Source organism: Chiloscyllium plagiosum, chromosome 14, assembly GCF_004010195.1.
Source record: "Chiloscyllium plagiosum isolate BGI_BamShark_2017 chromosome 14, ASM401019v2, whole genome shotgun sequence".
Classification (NCBI taxonomy): Eukaryota; Metazoa; Chordata; class Chondrichthyes; order Orectolobiformes; family Hemiscylliidae; genus Chiloscyllium; species Chiloscyllium plagiosum.
Genome location: NC_057723.1, coordinates 51,323,989 through 51,346,097, shown reverse-complemented (window position 1 = coordinate 51,346,097; position 22,109 = coordinate 51,323,989). Strand labels below are relative to the sequence as shown.

General features: G+C 39.9%; 1 protein-coding gene and 1 pseudogene across 1 annotated transcript in view; both read right to left on the bottom strand.

Moving 5' to 3' along the window:
• Positions 1-22,109, bottom strand: part of neurl1b (neuralized E3 ubiquitin protein ligase 1B) — a 476,454-nt gene that overhangs the window by 137,407 nt on the left and 316,938 nt on the right. The gene's annotated exons all lie outside the window — the stretch shown is intronic.
• On the bottom strand, positions 5,528-5,627 carry LOC122557007 (annotated as a pseudogene).

Here is a 22,109-nt window from a genome sequence, read left to right as displayed (position 1 = left end):
GTCCATATAGATCACATCTACTGCTCTGCCCTCATCAATCTTCTTTGTTACTTCTTCAAAAAACTCAATCAAGGTTATGAAACACGATTTCCCATGCACAAAGCCATGTTGACTATCCCGAATCAGTCCTTGCCTTTCCAAATACATGTACTTCCTGTCCCTCAGGATTTCCTCCAACAACTTGCCCACCACCGAGGTCAGGCTCACCGGTCTATAGTTCTCTGGCTTGTCTTTGCCCCCCTTCTTAAACAGTGGCACCACGTTTGCCAACCTCCAGTCTTCCGGCACTTCACCTGTGACTATCGGTGATACAAATATCTCAGCAAGAGGCCCAGCAATCACTTCTCTAGCTTCCTACAGAGTTCTTGGGTACACCTGATCAGGTCCTGGGGATTTATCGAGAAGATGGTGGCACTCACGCTGGCAGAATGGAGAAAGTCAGTGATCTTCTTCCTATAGTATTAGGCATTTCTCCAGGCATTAAGACTGTTTCAACATAGGTGGCAACCTCTGGTGTTGTGGCCTCCACTGCCATTCTGAATTGACAGTACTTATTAGGGTGCACAATGGCTTTTTAAATATAGCACAGGTGCCAGGGATGTTGGTCAACTCCAGGATCTGCAGTGAGTAGTGAGTTGCTCGGGAGCATGTGTGAGAAGATGAGTTAGAAATCAGATATGATGTTCATCTTTAGGGTGGCAATTGCAATTAATGTTGCAAGTTCAGTCAGATACTGCAGGAAAATTCGCTCAGCCTCACAGTGAGAAGAATTCCATGAAATGCAACACAATGCACACTTAGCCAAAACTGTAAGATTTAGCCCATACTTCTGTTTCATGTCATAAGAATGTAAAATATATTTGGCAGATGTTCTCAAGTGGGCCTTCAAACAAGAACAGTTATAATATGAAAAAGTAATAAGTTTTCTATCCAATTGTCATTTAGTTCATGTCATAATAGGAGCATTGACAGCACTAGTGGATAAATTTACTTAAATACTCTACAAACAATTGATTCATCAGCTGGTATGCTGAATGGAGCTTTAACTATATTTAAAAGACATTGTACAACCTTGTAGCTTCAAAAATCCTAAAGGGTCAAGTTTTCCTTTGTCATCAATTCATGTTTATAATCCTGCATGTACCATGTGTAACATTGTTGTGTACACAGTGCAATTCATTTTCTTCCAAAGATAAAAGGAAAGGGTACGCTGGATCATTAAAGGTACAGAATAAGCAATTATTCCTCATTGTAAAGACAACTTAAATTCTATTCATCTTGGTGCATGCTCACTAAGTGAGAAGCAAAAAGCCTATGAATTAAGACAGGAAGCCCCTGAAACACAAAGACTGAGTGACCAATCCTGAATCATCTGCTGCTGCCTTTATTCCCATGAAATATAATCTCCTATATCAGAAACGATCTAGCCATGGGGAAAGGATTTACCAGGTTTTACATTTCCCTATCTTAGCCCAGGTAGCCAGGATACAGGGGAAAGCAGAAATACTGTGCTCCTGATCTATTTCTTGGCCTGTAATGACAATAAAATCATAATATTCCTGTCAAAAAGTAGGTATTGTGAAGACCAGATTTCTGAAATAAAAACAGAAACAACATTGTCTGAGTGATAGGAAACAGACAGTAATGGTGAATGGATCCTTTTGGGCTGAAGGAAGGTTTGTAGTGGAATTCTTCCGGTATTGACATTGGGAGCCTTGCTTTTCCTGATATATATTAATGATAGAGATCTTGGTGACTGGGGACAATTTAAATGTTTGCACATGACACAGAACTTGGAAGCATTATAAACAGCAAGGAGGATAGTATGGAACTCAGGCTTTTGCCCGAAACGTCGATTTTCCTGCTCCTTGGATGCTGCCTGACCTGCTGTGCTTTTCCAGCACCACTCTGATTTAAACTCTGGCTTCCAGCATCTGCAGTCCTCACTTTTGCCTAGGAGCCAGATGAAGCTCAATGTAGAGAAGTGTGAGGTAATGCACTCTGGTTGGAAGGACATTGAAAGACAATATAACATAGGGAGAATAATTCTGACCTGGTGTATACATACAGAAACCATTGGAGGTGGCAGAAAAGGTGGACAAATTAGTCAATGAAGCTTACAGTGTTCTCTGCTTTATTGACAGGGGCAGGAAACACAAGAGTAAGGAGGTTTTGTTGAACTTGTACAAGACACTCGTTAGTCCTCAGCTGGAGTACTGTGTACAGTTGGTGGTGCAACATTATAGGAAGGCTGTGAAGGCATTTGAGAGAGTGCAGAAGTGATTTGTAAGAATGGTTCCAGGAATGAAAAACGTTAGTTAAGGGGATATATCGAAGAGGTTGGGATTGTTCTCCTTGGAGAGAAGACGACTGAGAGGAGATTTGATAGAGCTTTCCTAAATTATGAGCAGGCTGATTAAAATAGATAGAGGTATGCTGCTCCCACTCATAAAAGAACAAAAAATGAGAGGGCATAAATTTAAACAAAGCAAAGGTGATGTGAGAGAAAATAACTTATTCCCACAGCAGGTAGTTAGGATATGGAATACATTGCCTGGAACTGTGGTGGAGGCAGATTAAATGGGGACATTCAAGATTACTCAGACAGAAATGGGGTACAGAGAAACGTGGAAAGGGCAGGAAATTGACGCTAGGTAACAGAAGCAGGGGAGGCAAATGGGTGGAATAGCCTCCTTCTGCACTGTAACGATCTGTAGGAGTGAAACAGAATTAATGTTTCAGATCAATGACCTTTGGTCAGTATTGTTCTGATGACATGCACTTGAAGCAGCAACTCTAAGTGATTAGAAATTGTCATTGGCTTGAGGCTGCTGAGGTACTCATCCCAGCATGTGGCCATACCTGCACAGGTCCAGCAGATACTGGCATAGGTTCCCACCTTTATTATTTAAACAAGAGAACTCTGTCCAAACCTTGGTGCGGCCATTGGATCAGTGGTTAAGATTCCTGCCACTTACATCAAAAACATAGGTTTCAAAGGATCATGGAAGACAATTATCTCATGGACCCAGTATAGAAAAAGATTTCTGCCATGCCATAAGGTGTCTAAATAAAGTTGCATGAGTTATAAAGGACTGTTTTTAGACACTAAGTTCTAAATGTACAATGGTTTAAAACAAATTTGGTAGCAAATTATTTTAAAGAATGATTGTTAACATTGCTTCCGTCTTATCCAAGAGTGCACTTGTCAGAGATGTTACATGCTGTCAGCTATTAGCACTTGAAGAATGGCTGAATTTATGGTAACTAGAGAGAATAAGGCTTGAGGAAGGATATATGAACATCTGAAACTGAAGTTGTATCAATAGAGGGAATATTTAGTTAGGAAATACAATGAACTGCAGTAGTGTGAGAAAGGTAAACAGAGAAGATATTAAACATTTACTTAAAAACAATTGAGGCGACTGGTTGTACAGACTGTGGAATGAAATTGGTTTAAAAAGAAATTAATTGACCTGTTCAGACATGTTATAACATATCCCCTGGGCAGGTGTGACTTGAATCTAGACCTGCTTGGTGCAAAAACAAGAACACTACCAACGTATCACTAGACCCCCCGTGAAGTTAGGCTGTGCTAGCTGCACAAAAACAGGCTCACGGTGTTAAAACAGTCAATTTTCCACTGTTAGTTTTTATTTTGCATTAACTTTGAAAATAATGGCAAGAATTTTAGTTCCGGTTGAAATGAAAGTGACAGTGATATTGTGGCTAAATCTTCAAAAACAGTTTAAGCTATTGTTCTGCGAGCTTCAGTTGAAAGATCAAATTTTGCTTCTTATTCATGACAAGCTGTTTCGTGATCATGGTGTAGATCTCTGAAGTGTGCTTTAAGATATCATGGTTCTGAGACATTAAGCTGAGCTTGAGCTGCACAGGCTTGAAAAGACAAAATTATTTCCAAGATTGCATCATCACAGTAATTCCAAACTGAGTTTTCAATTGCTCAAAGCTATCAGATCCAACATTCAACTATTTTCCTTAGATGAGGGAAGTACTTTTGACACTGATTTTATGGCAACAAATAGTTGTTCTTTCACTCTTTTAATAGATTTGCTCAAGCAAGAAAATGTAATATTTATTCTTCTTCATTTACAGGATGTAGCCAATATTTATTGTCCACCCAAATGCCCAAGTGTCAAGCATGTTGCTGTGGATCTGGACTTACATATGCGCCAGACCAGGTAAGGATGATTGTTTCCTAACATAAGTGAACCAGACATGTCTGTCCCCCAGCAATCAGCAACAGTTTCATTGCCATTGTTAAACTTTTAGTTCCAGTGTTTTATTAAATTATCGAATTCAAATTTCAACATCTGCCGTGGCAGAATTTGAACCAACATTCCCAGAACATTACCTGGGTCTCTGAAATGATAAATCTAACAATAATATCACTAAGCCATTGCCTCACCATAACATGCACTGAAATATCATTGTACATTATCTAAAATTCAGAATAACGATTGGTTCTCAAATACATGGCAATGGAATCAAAAGATGGTAAGTACTGAAAAGATTAGATTACTTCCAGTGTGGAAACAGGCCCTTCAGCCCAACCAGTCCACACTGACCTGCCGAAGTGCAACCCATCCAGACCCATTCCCCTACATTTACTCCTTCACCTAACACCAGGGACAATTTAGCATGGCCAATTCACCTAACCTGCACATTTTTGCACTGTAGGAGGAAACCAGAGCCCCTGGAGGAAACCCACGCAGACACGGGGAAAATGTGCAAACTCCACAGAGTCAGTCGCCTGAGGCGGGAATTGAACCCGGATCTCTGGTGCTGTGAGGCAGTAGTGCTAATCACTGTGCCACCCATAAGGTTGTTCTTTTGATTTTTTTGATCCTGAATCAAAATCTCAGATATTTCAAAGTGTTTTACAAAATGATGGATTTGTTTGGTTCATTGGGTTGCCCCTTTCTGAAATACACTCAACAATGTTCTGTGTATAAATACTATTTAACTCCTGATACCCAGTAGCTGGAGGAGGAGAATGGAAATTGATTTTTACCTAGTTTTGGATTTAAATGTATTTATGAAAACTAAAATGTTACAAATGTACAGCTCCTAAATCTACCATCATGTCAATAATGTTACTTTACAAACATTTTTAATTAACTTGGTTGGACATGGGTAGCACGGTGGCTAACACAGTTGACTCACAGTGCCAGGGCCTTTGGGTGACCATCTGTGTGTGTTTCCTCTGAATGCTCTGGTTTCCTCCCACAGTCCAAAGATTTGCAGGTTTGAATACTTGGCCGTTCTAAATTGCCCATAATGTCCAGGGATGTACAATTAGTCGGATTAGCTCGGGGAAATGCAGCATTACAGGGATAGGGTAGGAGGTTGGGTCTGGGTAGAATGCTGTTTGGAGGATCGGTGTGGACTCGATGGGTTGAATGGCCTGCTTCCACACTGTAGGGATTCTGAGTTACCATAAAATTCCAAGATGGTACTTGAGCAGTAGTAGGAATATTACCATAGTGCTACTAGAAACATGCTCAAAAAAAGGTAATCCCTCATGAATCAGTGGATCCTTGGATAGTGGCCATGCTAATCTTCCATGTACTCTTCCATTTTCTATATATTTGCTACTAAAACAAGCGTTTTTCTTTTTAATATTCTCAATTCCATTCTGAATCCTTGGATAGTGGCCATGCTAATCTTCCATGTACTCTTCCATTTTCTATATATGTGCTACTAAAACAAGCGTTTTTCTTTTTAACATTCTCAATTCCAGCCATAGGCAACTGTCTGTGTGGAGTTTGCACATTCTCCCCATGTCTGCGTGGGTTTCCTCCCACAGTCCAAAGATGTGCAGGTCAGGTGAATTGGCCATGTTAAATTGCCCATAGTGTTATGTGCATTAGTCAGGGGTATATATAGGGTAGGGGAATGGCTCTGGGTGGATTACTCTTCGGAGGGTTGGTGTGGCCTTGTTGGGCCAAATGGCCTGTTTCCATACTGTAGGGAATCTAAGCTAGTTTCCAGCATTTAGTCCACATCACTTTAAGCCAGTTCTGTATCCAAATGGCTTGTTCTCCCTGTATTTCATGTGATCTAACCTTGCTAACTGGTCTACCATAATCTTGATGACTAAGATTGTCTGCTTCTGTTACTGTAACACCACCTGAACCTATAACTGCCAGAGTTCAGCTGCTATTAAAACCCTTAGCCATGCATTTGATATTGAAATGTTTGACTATTCTAAAGGACTCCTGGATGAATTACATTCCCCCAATCTCCATAAATCTAAGTTTATCCAAAACTGTCTTGCTTGTAGGCCAACTCACAGCATGTACCACTCACCTATGATCAATATGTTCATTAACCTATGTGGAGTCCTGGTTTAGCAACATCTTTAAATTCTAAATTTTATTTCCAAATTCTCCCATGATGTGACACTCCCCCCACCCCCCCATCTCTGTAACCACGTCCAGTTCTACAACATTCCAAAAAAATTACTACACTCCTCCAATTCTGGCCTCTTGTCTATCCCTAATTTTAATCACTTCACAACTGGTGGCTGTGCTTTCAGCTGCCAAAACCATAAGCTCTGGAATTCCTGTACTAAATATCACAGCCTTTCTTTAAGAGGCTTATTAAAGCCTATCTAATTGATCAAGCTTTTGGTCATCTGCCCTCATATCTCTTCATGGGCTCAATGTCAGATTTTGTTTGACGATGTTTCTGAGAAGTGCCTTAGGATATTTTGGTATGTTAATGGTGTTTTATAAATGTAATTTGCTGTTTTGGTCATATAATGTCTTGATCCTAATCATAATTTCTACGGTACTACAGCTTTCCTAATCTTTTGTGGAAGAACACATTTGCTTTTATTTGCAAAGCGCAACAAATGGTGAGACATGAGACAAGCAGCATTGGAAGAATCTGAGGAAAAACAGGAAATGAGTGCAATGTGAATTTTATATTCAGCTGCATCACTGGGTGAGAGGGGAAAAGGACTGAAAAAGACTTATAATCTTTTTAGCGTTGACAGAGGCATTAACATCCCCTTTTCTGAAGCCCTGCTGTTTAAAAGCACCAACTTGTTCTATGTATGATGACCAATTTTGGTTTTCACTCACTTTAGCCATGAATGAAAGTTATATTTTGATTTTCTGTTTTCCATGCCGTCTTTGTTCTTCTTCAGAAGGTGGCCATGGAACTAAATCTTTCCAGATTTTAGCTAAACATCCATTCTTGGAAGTTTGCTGTGAGCCCAAGTGATCTTTCTCACGCATTTATCTCCTGCTCACCTCATCAAGTACATATCCTTCCTCTACGTTCACTGATGCAATGCAGTATTATGTTCAGCAGAGTTGAAGTGGTCACTGGGGCTGAGCCTTCCCAGATTTCGATAAGTGGTTGCCTTATTTAAACCTCACTGCATCTTTCCATTCACTGTAGGCCTGGAACCGCTTTCAGTGATTTGCTGTGCAATTTCATACAACATAGATGGAGAGGCAAGTTGGCAAACCACTTTACAAACAGGAGGTGGAAGTTAGGTTGGATTGGAAAGGAGGATTATCCTAAATCCCCAGGTTTGACAGAGGAAACTGTCAGTCTGGTGTGAAATAGCCATCCACGTCAATTCAGTGTCCATACTCTGGAGGAACATGCAACAAAGGCGATAGGTTTAGACAGTGGATTTGGATCAGCTCAGGCTTGGAGGGCCGAAGGGCCTCTTCCTGAACTGTAAATTTCCTTTGTTCTTTTGTTCTTTGTAACAAAGAACAAAAGAACAAAGGAAATTTACATGCAACAAAGCCATGCAAAGGTCATTGGCCTTCTGCATTTCATCAGAGTAAGTGTCACCAACTTCGCTCTCCATACCCATTCTATTTCTAGCCAATACAGCACCTTTCAACCAAGGCGCATAGTCTGCCACACCCATGATTGCAATGCAGTGTCTTCCCTCAATGGCTCTCACCAATACCATCCTCCCAATCGACAACAATCTGCACTTCATACTTACTCGGGAAACCTTGGCAACTTTCCTGACTGAGGATGGACAAGCTTCTGATAGCTGCACGGCTGCTCCAATGACTTACCAGTAACACATACTAACAGATTCAAGAACAGCTACTTTCCTGCTGTTATCAGACTGCTGAATGAACCTCTCAAAATTTAAGTTTAAATGTTGATCTCCCTCTTTGTGCACCTTCTCTCCAGCCATAAAATTGTATTCTTTGAACAAAGAACAAAAGAACAAAGGAAATTTACAGTTCAGGAAGAGGCCCTTCGGCCCTCCAAGCCTGAGCTGATCCAAATCCACTGTCTAAACCTATCGCCCAAATCCACTGTCTAAACCTTTGCTCTGTTCTGTTACCCTACTGCACTTTGTTTGGTATAATCTACCTGCACTGCACATGAAACAAAACTTTTCACTCTACCTAGGTAGGTATGACAACAATAAATCAAATTTTTAAAAAAATCAATCTTTAGACTGCAGGATGATTGCATCCAAACCACAGAATGAGAGGACAGGAATTCTGATTGCACCAAGTGCCCGACTTACCACAGCCAAACCTTGCCCTTCACCACTGAGATCGTACATTGCCCTTGATTGATTCTGGCAGCACCTCATATTGGACTGAGGACTTCTTCCCTTAGACTTCCCTGGCTATTTGGTTGAAGCACATGCAGTATGTTTGCCGCATAAGCTGCTGGCACATGCTGTGGGTTTGACACTGAAGTAGCACCATGTCGTATAGCAATATTTCTGCCCTGTAGACAAATCATTGCTGGCAAACATGACAAGCTGCTTGGCTTTCTGCCTGGGATAAAATGCAATGCAAGGCAGAGCTGCTGTGAGCATCTAAGTATGTACAAAGGTAGTGAGCACTGAGAAAGCAATTTAAGAACCCTGAAATGCACCTTGTTCCAATGCAATGACATGGGTGCTCATCTTTCCACCAAAGTAGCCTGGAAGAAGCATTACAATGTAAGTTGTCAGTGTTGAAGTGTATGCATTACAAATTAATTCAAGATGTGTTACAATGATGTGTTGAAATTGGTGCTTTACCATTTCAAGATCTATAGACAAAGGACGGATGTAGTTGCTACCCATGGAGCATGCCCCGAGTTGTTGAGGAATGCTGGAAAACAACTGCCAAATATCCTGTCTGATTTTCAAATCAGGAATTGGTACTGTTCTCTGGTACACAGGAGAATAGCAGCTTGAATTTAAATGAGGCAGGATGAGGTAATAATGAGGTACAAGCATTTGTACCTCAATTAGACAAGCAATTGGGGCCCTCACTGCTTACCGGACAGTTACTTTTCTAGCCATTGAAGCCTTAAGGAGAATAACGAACAATTTTTTCTTGATGTCGAGAATCTAATTTTTCCATTCTCGCTGTATTCTATGAATTTCTTGCTATTGCCAATGTTGTTTACATGCAGGAAAAATTCTGTCCATAACTTTTGACTTTTTATATGGACGCCTGATGGGATCTGACAACTGGCAGCCTGCATCTGTTATGAAAATGTAGCTGCTATAGTGGGGCATTGCCCCTTCTATACTGGGCTGGAAAAACAGCAAGCAGACACCCTGATGTAGCTCATCAGAGTGTGACTGGAATAACAGGCTGTCCCAGCTGCCAGTCTTCAGTGTAAGTGCAGCAATGTGGGGCAAATCCAAGACCTGACATGGTCCAAATGATTTTTTGGAGATAGCGAGAACTGCAGATGCTGGAGATCAGAGTGGATAAAGAATGGAGCTGGAAAAAGCACAGCAGTTCAAAGAGCATCAGAGGAGGAGGGAAGTCGATGTTTCAGGTCAGAAGCTTTCATCAGGATTGGGGGAGGGGAACGGGCTGAGGGAAAGGTGGGTAGAATGGCGATGGATGGATGCAGGTAGGAGGTGGCTGAGATTCATCAGTGGGAAGGGTGGAGCAGATGGGTGGGTAGGAAGATGGACAGATAGGGTCAGGTTAAGGGGTTGGGGTGGAGAGGTAGGACTGGGCCTGGGATGAGGTGGGGGAGATTTGGAATTTGGTGAATTCTATGTTAAGGCCGTATGGTTACAAGCTGCTGATGCAAGTAATGAGTTGTTCTTCCTCCAGTTTACATATGGTCTTGTGTTGGCAATGGAGGAGGCCCAGGATGGACAGGTCATCGGGGGAGTTGAAATAGATGGTGACAGGAAGGTGGGGTTGTTTGGAGTGTACAGACCATAAATGTTCCCTGAACTGTTCTGCAAGTTTGTGCTCAGTCTCTCCGATGTAGAGGAGACCAGATTGGGAGCAACGGATGCAATAAATCAGGTTATACAAAATGCATGTGAGTAGCATAGTGTTATGTCCCCACAGTTGATATGTATCTTTAAAAGAAATGCTGGTGATATCATCACTTTACCAAAGCACGTAACACAAGGATCTCAGAGTCTACCTTAAATTGGGCAACTAGAAGCATGATAGATTGATGAAAGTCAATAGCTATTGTTAGTTGAGACACAGATGTGCCTATGAATGTGATACCTGGAGACATTTGTGAAGTGCAGTGAACAAAATAAAGTACAATAACATGAAACAAAGAACTGCGGATTCAGGAGATCTGAAACAAAAAAACAGAAATTGCTGGTGAAACTCAACAGGTCAGAGAGTCTTAGAGATGTACAGTATGGAAACAGACTCTTTGGTCTAACTCATCCATGCCAACCAGATATCCTAACCTAATCTAGTCCCATTTCCCAACACTTGGCTCATATCCCTCTAAACCCTTCCTATTCATACAGCCATCAGATACCTTTTAATTGCTGCAATTGTACCAGCCTCCACCACTTTCTCTGACAGCTCATTCCATACATACACCACTCTCTGCATGAAAACATTGTCCCTTAGATTCCTTTTAAATCTTTCCTCTCTCACCCCAAACCTATGCCCTCAAGTTTTGGACTGCTGCCCCCCCACCCCTTCAAGGGAAAATACTTTGTCTATTTATCCTATCCATGCCCCTCATGATTTTATAAAGATACAATAAAACTTTATTATTAGCATATTAAACATAAGCCAACAAATAATACATTATTTTCACTGCAAAATTTGATTAGAAAATGTTGATATCATCACACAATATACCCACCATAATTAATTTCACTAAACAAAGTTAAATAGACCATAAGGTTTAAAATGGAGTCTGATGTGGACTTTTCACATAATTTTTGGAATGAATGCAAATATTAATTTTACAACTGATAATCTAATAAATTCTTTCCCATTGCAGCCTTCTGGGATTTAGAACCTTTAGCAAGTATTGGAGATTTGCATATTAATTACATTTAAATAACCCTAAAGTTTAGAAAATGATATATTTGATGGAAAATCATGAGCACTGTTGCCAAGAGTTCTGGAGGGCTCCTCCATTGGTTTCAAAGCTTTGAGTCAGATTAGTACCTGTCATTGTCCCAAAATGTGGGCCCTGTCCTGAATGGCAGGCTTGGGGGGTCATATAAATGTCTGGCTCTGCAACTTGGTGCTAGCCCTGAAGTGCTCTGCTGAATAGTGCATGATCCACAAACATTCTTCCGAGTAGTTTCAACCCCAGTCTAGGACTTAGGAAAGAAATAGGTACATACATCTGGAGCTACAAAAGAAACCATGCTTTATTCAATAGAGGTGAACTTTTTTTTTGATTTTCAAAGTTCAGTCCTGAGAGTTCAGTGGTACTCAAACTGTCAGCTGAAGTAAATTCCACAGAAGTCTGAAGTGGACATAAAGGAATGGATTTTCCAGGGAATGTCTGTGAGACCACACACATCCCTTAATGGGAGAGGACAGCACAAAAATATCTTGGCCTCACAACGGAAATCAAAACATTTGTGTAATCATTAGACAAGATCATTTAAATCATACATCACTCTTATAAGCCTTATTACAATATAAAGGACAAGTTATTTCCAAACCCAGAAAAACACCCTGTTTCTGATCTCATTGGTGAAATATGCAACAATAAAAAATGATTTACAGCTTTTTAACTTCCATAAAAATTAAACATTTACCACCTTTAAAATTTATGATTCCTATTTGTTCGATGCAAACAATTAAATTGAAGTCTGTTTAAAGTAAATGATTTTATTTTAAAAAATGATGGACATACTATTGAGATGAAAGTGCTAACTGATCAATTAAATAAAATAGAACTCTTCCAATTTTTGTTTATAGATTTAATTGATTATTGATTGTTTTTTACCATTCATAGCCTGACTGATTAGAATGAATTACCCAATAATTACATTCGATACACAGCTGCACATCTTCACATGATAACACAATGACGTGAAATGTCTGTTTTTTAAAAAAACAGTATTGTAACAGTAATTTGTTTAAGATCTGCAGTATGATTGAATACATATTGCACTGGGAAATTGAACAAAGTTGAATTGTGATAAATTAGTCTGAATCCTGGTTGATACAGTTGTAAATGTTTAATGCTTCAGGTAACTGATCAACAGGATGAGATTTCAGGATAATGTAAATTGTTTTCTAAGTACTTAATCAAATCTGACCTTCAAGTGCTTTTAACTATTTTTCCATTGTAAAGTGACAACCTTTATATTGCTGCCTTTATGTCTGAATTTCCAACATGTACATCCATACTTTGCTGACATTTAAACCATAGTGTAAGTAATTTTCTTTGTACTTTAGCTTTCAGACCAAGCATGGCTGTGATTCAGAAGTTATGAGTAATCTTAACATGTTACATTCTCAGCTTCCAGAGGCAAGTTGACACATCAATTATTTGATTCACAAGTAGCTAATGAAATTTGACATTATAGTGGTGCTGATGTGTTTCAATGTACGGCATGTGCTGTATAGCAAAAGCCACAATTCTATATTACAGGGTTTAGGTGAAGTTAATATTGACCAGAACTGACTTTATTGTCTTGTTTCAAATTCTGAATTATCATATTCTTCAATTCTGTGATTGTGTTCCCGATCAGTTAATACTGACAACACATACCTATGGTATATGATACCTCAGAATACAGTTTCAGAAATATCTGCAAGGCTTGCATTACTTTGGACTTGCAAAAGGCCAGTTACTTATAAACCATAAACAAGAGGCTGGGTAGGAGTAAAATTCACAAATCTCTGGGTGACTTTGATAAGGCTTTTTTGCAAAAATGTGAAAGTGTGAATATACTCCTAAAGTAACGGCAAACTAAAAGTTCTTGAGCATTTTCCTTACCTCTTTGAATTTATTTTATATAAAAATAAGAACTACTTTAATTTATTGACCCCAGCATTTTAGGTGGACAGACTCCTTTTTAGGGAAGACTGAGGGTATTGCATTAACATTTTGTCACTAATCTACAGCAGTTCTACATGCAGCATGTGGCACAAAGATAAAAATAATAGGCAGAATACTGTCATCTTAGAGTGCATTCCAACAACAGACTGCGAGTGGGTGGTGCTTCTGCTCCTGATGGAAATGGCCGGACAATCACAGGCTGTTGGCCAATAAACATAGTGGAGGTGCCAGATCTGGTTGTGTGATGGGAACGGGAAGCGACATGATCAGTTTGAGTGGTAGCCAGAGATATCTGCATTGTTTATTAGCCAACAACATAAATTTTTCAGAGTCTGCTAAAGAATCCCTGGAGCAGACCTTGACTTTGAGACCAAGTATCCTCTCCAACACTGCTCTGTAAGACCAAGACCTAACCTTCCAGACACATGGCTCAGAGCTGACAAAGTAAGGCCCCATGGTTCAATGATACCTCTCTGCACGTTCTGCTGAAGACTGCCTGTCAATGGTGGGATTCCCATTGATGGCAGAAGGAGATCCTCCTGCCTTACAAAGAAAGTTGAGCTAGAGATTGTAGCAGAGGCTAGAAACTATTACATCCACAGTTGCACTTGGTTCCATTGCAGAAAGTGGGTCAATGAGCTTCACCAATTGTTTTTTTGTTCATGGGAAGTGGGCTTAGCTGGCTAGGACAACATTTATAGCTCATCCCTAAATGCCCAGAAGACAGTTGAGAGTGGGTCTGGAGTTACATGTATGCCAGTGCAAGTAAGAACGTCAGTTTCCTTCTCTAAAGGGCATTAGTTTTTTTTATGACTTTTAAATCCAGATTTTCATTGAAATTCAAATTCTGTCGTCTGGGATTTGAACACAGTTCTCCAGAATGATACTAAATCTGTAGTGTACTAATCTAGTGGCAACACCACTATGCCATTGTTTCCCCCACTCCCCCATCCCGAGGATCAATAGAACAGAGGCTTTAGATCAATGTTACTCGAATGAAGTTAGCAGGCAATGTGTCTTAGTGAGGGAATGAAGCAGGCAGGTAAGCAAATGAGGTGCAAGACATAGCTACAGCTGCATCATGAGGCTTAGATGGACCTGGTCCAAAATTTCAGGCTCATACTTCATTGTATCTGAAGTACTGTATGAGTAGGAGTATGGACGGGTAACCCGGGAGGCCAAATCATCAGGCAGAGGAATGTAAGCTTATTGGGTGCCAATAGAGTTAAAACTCATTCTCCTCCTCTGAACACAAGAGAAAATAGTACATAATGCCAAAGAACATGCAAAAAAGATGAAGAAGTGCTTGACATAAGGCCAATTACATCTGCAGAAGTGATACTAGCCTGTGCTGACAGCCACACAAAACTCATTAGGTTAGACCTAGTGAAGTCGAGCAACATTGAGGAACATCAGGGACTCTTCAAATGGGGGACTGAGCAGAGGAGGAGGAGAAACAACAAAAAAACAACTCTTCATTGAGGGCAGCTGATTGAAGAAGGGAAGTTGGTACAAAGCAAGGAAAAACTGGGAAAAGAACACTAAGCAAAGCCAAAAGGATGATGGGAAGTATGAAAGCCTGAATAGAGCCATAAAGAGGACAAATGAAGGTGGACAGAATTGAAAGACAGGAAGGTATAAGTGTCCACAAATTGGAATGACTCCAAAACTCTGCACAGAATGGGACAGGAAATGACTAGTACATGAAGCAAGACCACTGTACCATTCAAGGGTAAGAATAGTAGGACATTATTGACAGACAAGGAGCGGGAAATAAAGTGAACAGAACACCTTTAAGAGATCCTTAATCCAGCCCAAGTCTAGCAACGTGTTTGAGTTTGTTGACTGCACATCAGCAGCTGAATGCCAAATTGCAGGAACTTGCCAGATGAGAGGTCCAAAGAGCTATCAAGAGCTTGAGGAAAAAGAGAGGACCTGAGATTGATGACATAACAGCAGGACAATTGTAACTTGGTAAGAACCCCATCACTGTAGAATTCATAGATTTGTTGAATAAGATTTGGACTGCGGAAGACATTCTGGATGACTGCAGAAAAGAAGTAATCATCAAGCTGCTGAAGAAAGGGTGCCTGAGTGACCACAACAACTGAAGGGGCATAACACTGCTGTCAGTAACGTTTTCACCACAATGCTCCTCAACAGATTTCAAGTAGAACTAGGATGTACCCTTTGTGAAGAACAGGTATCTTTCCACGATGCCAGATTATGCTGCAAGCTAATCTTCACAATGGAACATAGGAGGAGGAGTAGGCCATTCAGCACCTTGAGCCAGGTTTGTCATTCTAGATCATAGCTAATCATCTAGCTCAACACCATTTTCCCATGCAATGCTCATATCCTTTGGTGTTAATTATATCTAGAATTCTACCAATATCTATCCTGAATATGCTCAATGACTGAGCTTCCACAGTCCTCTGGAGTACAGGATTCCAAAGATTCACTATCTTTTGATTAAAGAAATTCCTCCCCATCTCAGTCATAAATGGCTTGCCCTTTATTCTGAGATTATCCCCAGTTCTAGATTCAGCAACCAGGGGAAGCATTCTTTCTACATCCAACTTGTCAGAACCCCGTGAGAACCTTGTAACTTTCAATAAGATCACCTCTCATTGAAAATTGGGAGAATGCAGACCTATCCCTCCTCATAGGACAACCCTACCATCCAGGAATTACTGACCTTCTGCTGTACATGCTCTTTGGAAAGTAATCAAAATTGCACATCATACTCCAGATGAGGTCTTACAATATAATTGAAGTAAAGCATCTTTACTCCTGTACTCGAATAGTCTTGATATAAAGACCAACATACCACTTGCCTTCCTAATATCTTGCTGTGCCTAGACATTAGTTTTCAATTGCTTAAGTATAAAGACATCCAGGATACTTTGGAAATCAACATTTCCCAATCTCTCACCATTACAATGCAGCTCCTTAACAACTTTATGCTCACCATATTACATTCCATCTGCAATGTTCTCCCTGCCCAAATCCCCTTGAAGCCTCTTTGCAGAATCTTCACAAAACACAGACCACCTAGATTTGTGCCATCTGCAAATTTGGAAATATTACATTTAGTCCTCACATCCAAATCATTGCTCTAGATTTTGAACAGCTGGGTCTCAAGCAGAGAACAATGTGGTACCTTACTGGTCTCAGCTGCCATCCTGAGAATGACCCATTTATTCCTACTTGTTCTTCGCATGCACCAATCTCCAATCCATGCTAGTGTATTACCCCCTATTATATTAACCCCTACCTCATGTTATCTGAATTTGTTTACTAATCTCTTGAATGAGGCCTCATTGAAAACCATAGGAACATCAGAACAGGGGCAGAATTTACTTGTTATTCAAAAAAAAGAAATTTCCAAATCTACTTCTATGAACAATTAAAACCCCCAGTAAAGTAGTAAAGTCATTAATGTACCCAAACTGTTAATTTAGTTTATTCTGAATACATTTTTGTGCCTTTATTCTTCAAAACTGATTGCTTTCTCCTACACATCAGAAAACTAGCTGAATTCTGCCTGCCTCTTTATAATAGATGATGATATTGCAGCAAAACAGAACAATTTACATTTATAACCATGAACTAAGACAAAACAGGGGTTTGCAGGTTCCCAGGGATATGACAATCTGCTACTACAGTGTATAATTAAAGAGACCAAGATGAGGCCAAATCTTGTTATTATTACAGAAAAATAATTAATGTAATACCAAATATTCTAGATTTAAAATATGCAAATTGCTAGAGAGTTGCCCTTGTTGAATCAAGCAATGACCTAAAAATGTAATTAAGATGAGAAATCCCCAGGCTTTAAGCTTGTAACTATTTTTCCAGGCTTGAGTTAAAGAAACAAAATTTATTGCATGCTTTTTAGGCTTCATTTTGGGAACTAAAGAAAATTAAATTTTCTTATTCAATTCATTTTTTTCATATTTGCATAACTAATTTATTGTATTGAAATGAAAAAAACCCACACACTTTTCCCAAAGATACTATAAAAAGCTTCCAGCATTCCCTATTTCAGAATTTTTATAACTGCATAAAGAGCATTACTGTACAGAGAAATATTGTAGCTGTTATTACAAGGAATGTTTTCTAAAATTTATTTGTTTGATTTTTAGAAGTGTTAAAGTTTACTATACATTCAAAACATTCTTCAGAAAAATATATTACCAATATTAAAACATTAAGTTTAATTACATAAACTGCAATTAATAACCAGAAAACCCTAGAAGCATGACACTCTAACCAGAACTCTATCAACAAACACATTAACTTGGATCCCATTTACCACCCCATGAGAAAAAAAGAATAGGAAATGACATCACCACAGGAAATGACATCACCAAGCCAAGGAAGCCTAAACACATAAATAGAAAGTGGGCCGTGTCACCAATGCCTCATCCAGAGGCTCACTGATGATGAACTTTCCAGCTCAGTAAGCAAATCTACATCCAGTAAAGCTAATACTTCAAGTGCATATAAGTTGTATATATTTATTCCTGGCATATGTTTTGTAAATTTGTAATATCCACCTCCTCCTTTAGGCCCTGTGATTATATACATCATGCTGCATTGTGTAATGATTAGAATGAGGTCAGCCAAGTGGACCTCATAGCATTTGAGTTCCCTGAATGGGGCTGTTAATTTGGTCCAATTAGGGAGCTCCGCCTGACAGATATAAACAGGAATATCAATAAAATAAAAATAAAATTTTAAAAAAGTAAACAGGAGTGACACAGGTTCTACTCACTCTGAGAGCTGGCTTTGAGATTTGAGTCATCATTGTCTACAGGTTTAGTACCAGAAGACTGGAGGATTGCAAATGTTGTGCCCTTGTTCAAGAAGGGCAATAGAGATGACCCAGGTAATTATAGACCAGTGAGCCTTACTTCTGTTGTAGGAAAGGTTTTGGAAAGGATTATAAGAGATGAGATTTATACTCATCTAGCAAGCAACAATTTGATTTCAGATAGTCAACATGATTTCGTCAAAGGCAGGTCGTGTCTCACAAACCTCATTGAGTTTTTTGGCAAGGTGACCAAGCATGTCAATGAAGGTAGGGCATTGACATGGTTTACATGGACTTCAGTAAAACCTTTGATAAGGTTCCATATGGTAAGCTGTAGGAGAAAATGCAGAGGCATGGGTTTGAGGGTAATTTAGCAATTTGGATTAGAAACTGGTTTTCTGAAAGAAAGCAGCGAGTGGTGGTTGATTGAAAATATTCAGCCTGGAGTCCAGTTACTAGTGATGTGGCACAAGAATCTGTTTTGGGACCACTACTGTTTGTAACTTTTATAAATGAGTTAGATGCAGGCATAGGTGGATGGATTAATAAATTTACAGATGACACTAAAGTCAGTTGAGTATTGGACAGTTTAGAAGAATGTTACAGATTGCAGGGGGACTTAGATAAACTGCAGGATTGGGCTGAGAGGTGGCAAATGGAGTTCAATGCAGCTAAACGTGAAGTGATGCGCTTTTAGGAAGAATAACAGGAAGGCAGAGTACTGGGCTGAAAATGTGTTGCTGGAACAGCGCAGCAGGTCAGGCAGCATCCAGGGAACAGGAGAATCGACGTTTCGGGCATAAGCCCTTCTTCCTGAAGAAGGGCTTATGCCCGAAACGTCGATTCTCCTGTTCCCTGGATGCTGCCTGACCTGCTGCGCTGTTCCAGCAACACATTTTCAGCTCTGATCTCCAGCATCTGCAGACCTCACTTTCTCCAGGCAGAGTACTGGGTCAATCGAAAGATTCTTGGTAGTGTGCATGTGCAGAGGGCTCTTGGAGTCCATGTACATAGATCCCTGAAAGTTGCCACCCAGGTGGATAGTGCTGTTAAGAAGGCATACAGCGTGTTAGGTTTGATTTGTAAAGGAATTGAGTTCTGGAGCTGCAATATTATGCTGCAACTATACAAAACTTGGAATATTGTGAACAGTTTTGGTCGCCATATTTTGGGAAGGGTGTGGAAGCATTGGAAAAGGTGCAGAGGAGATTTACGAGGATGTTGCCTGGTCTGGAGGGAAGGTCTTATGAGGAAAGGCTGAGAGACTTGGGTCTGTTCTCATTGGAAAAAAGAAGGCTAAGAGGCAATTTGATAGAGACATACAAGATGATCAGAGGATTCGATGGGGTAGACAGAGAAAAACTTTTTCCTAGGATGATGATGTCAGCTTGTAAGAGGGGGCATAACTACAAATTGAGGGATGATAGATTTAAGACAAATGTCAGAGGCAGGTTCTTTACTCAGAGAGTGGTAAGGGCGTGGGATGCCCTACCTGCCAATGTAGTTAACTCAGCCAAATTAGGGAGGTTTAAACAATCCTTGGATGAGCACATGGATGATGAGAGGATAGTGTAGGGGGATGAGCTGAGAATAGTTCACGGGTCAGCGCAACATCGAGGACCAAAGAGCCTGTTCTGCGCTATATTATTCTATGTTCAAAGCTGGATCAGTGTCAAGGATTCAGCACATGTATATAAAGGGTGATTTGTTGACAGGATACCAGCCTCTGTGGAGTTATTTCACATTGAGCAGGGCTGGGTAAACAAAATATGACTGTTGTACTCTGATGTGCTCCTGCACTGGATTAAACTGGCTTTGAGTAGTAAGGATTGATATGACTTCATATATCTTTTTCTGCATCCGTTCTTCAAACTGGCTCTGTACCAGCCCAACTCTCAACAGCCAAATTAAGGCTATGGTGGAATTCGTTGGAAAAGCTTCTTTCTTTCAATGACAATGTACAATGCTACAATTAGTGTGGATGTATTATCTATCCCTGGCCACCTGGAAGTTTAATCAATTGTTAAATTAATTCCAATCATGAATACTTTAAACCTGTGATCTTTTTTAAAAAGCAACAATTCTGATCAAAGTCAATCTAGTGTTTTCAGATTTTCCTGATTCTAATTATCATGGCCTGTTTCTCAGTCTCATCCTCATTTAGAATGCTGAATTTAATTTCCTTGAAAGATTAACAAGTCAGGTAACTCATGGACAACATGCACTAATGCAAATATCTGACTAACAGATTAGGTACTGTAGGAATAATTGCTGATTTCTTGAAATCATGATATTATTCAAAAAGATATTTATCTTGTTGTTGTCTTTGCACCCTGTGAAATTAAGTCTTTGATAAATTGATATCTTAATGCATTCTTTGTATATAATGTGAACAGTAAATTCCCTTACTTCTTAAATATGTTATCTAGTATTTAAAGAAAATAAGTCAACTGCTAAAGAATAATTTGTCCTGGGAAGAAAACTCCTTCACTGGGGAAGATTAGTTTGTGGTGAATACAGTACAACAGCATTTAATTATACTTTAGTTCTAATGTTTCTGAGTCAACTGAGAAACCTTCATGAAGGGCATGCCCTTAGCATTTCTGGAGACAATGATACTCAAGGGATTCAAAGATACTTCACAACACAGAAAGAAATAAAGCTTTCCACATGAACTGTCCATCACATCACATCAATCATTGTAATCATTATATTTGAGGACATCATGCTGCTGTACTGCAGTATTAATAGATACTCTAATAAGCAGTAATGAGCAGGACGAGAGGTGTCATTCAGTTACTTATATTGAATACATTACTGTTGGTGGCAAGAATGGGGAGTGATTATTAAATCATTAATTGTTATCTCTTAATTTGCCACATTTGGATCTAGTTTGATGATATGCAAATTAAATCCAACTTCAGCTCTTCCACATTACGGCGGTGAGTCGATACAATAATACACACAGATAATATGTAGCTTAAATGAGATACAAGACAGTAATTTGATGGAACAATGCTGGGAAGAAAGGTAAAAATTCTACAAGATAACAGTGAGGCAGGTGAATTGAGGAAGAAGTGAAAATAGTTCCTCAAACCCATAGTTTTCTTCAAGTACTCATTCAAAAATCAGTAGGGCAGTATGGTGGCTCAGTGGTTAGTCCTGCTGCCTCACAGTGCCGGGGACCCAGGTTCGATTCCAGCCTTGGGCAACTGTCTGTCTGGATTTTGCACATTCTCCCTGTGTCTGTGTGGGTTTCTTCCAGGTGCTCTGGTTTCCTCCCGCAATCCAAAAATGTGCAGGTTAGGTGAATTGGCCATGCACTGTACTGTGGGCTATTAGTTAGGGGTAAATATAGTGTAGGGGAATGGGTCTGGGTGGGTTACTTTTTGGAGGGTCAGTGTGGACTTGTTGAGTCAAAGGGCCTACTTCCACACTAAGATTCTTCTATATCCAATGGTCACTTCCACTCAATACCAATACTCGTGGACTGAATTTTATGAAAAATTGATAAATGTCAATTTTGGGAGTTTCATATTTTCATATGAGGTCTAGCATTTTATTTTACTGCTCACCTTATTGAATACGTGTTGTGGTGCCTCTATGGTACTGCTCTCATGCTATCATGCACTCAGCAGGAGCAGGAGTACTTGTGCTGACAGGACCTTCCAAGAAAGCTGTCATTGGTGCCAAATTTAAACCCTGGCACAATCAAGATCTACTGTTCCAAGTGGTAGTGTGTGAAGAATTACCTGGATATAGCTCCAAAAATGTAGGAACTATTGTTTTCTCCTTTAATATGTTAAACTCTATCTCTGCTACTGCACCCACCTCCCACCAAGTCTACCAGACTCAAATCTGCATGCAGCATATGCCCTCACTTACTTTCACCCACCTATTCCTCCAGACCACTAAATCTGCATGGCCTCACTCACCTACTCACTCACTTGGGGCATCTCACAGCCTTTTCCCCAACTGCACCAGCCACTTTCATCTCACTCAATCTCTT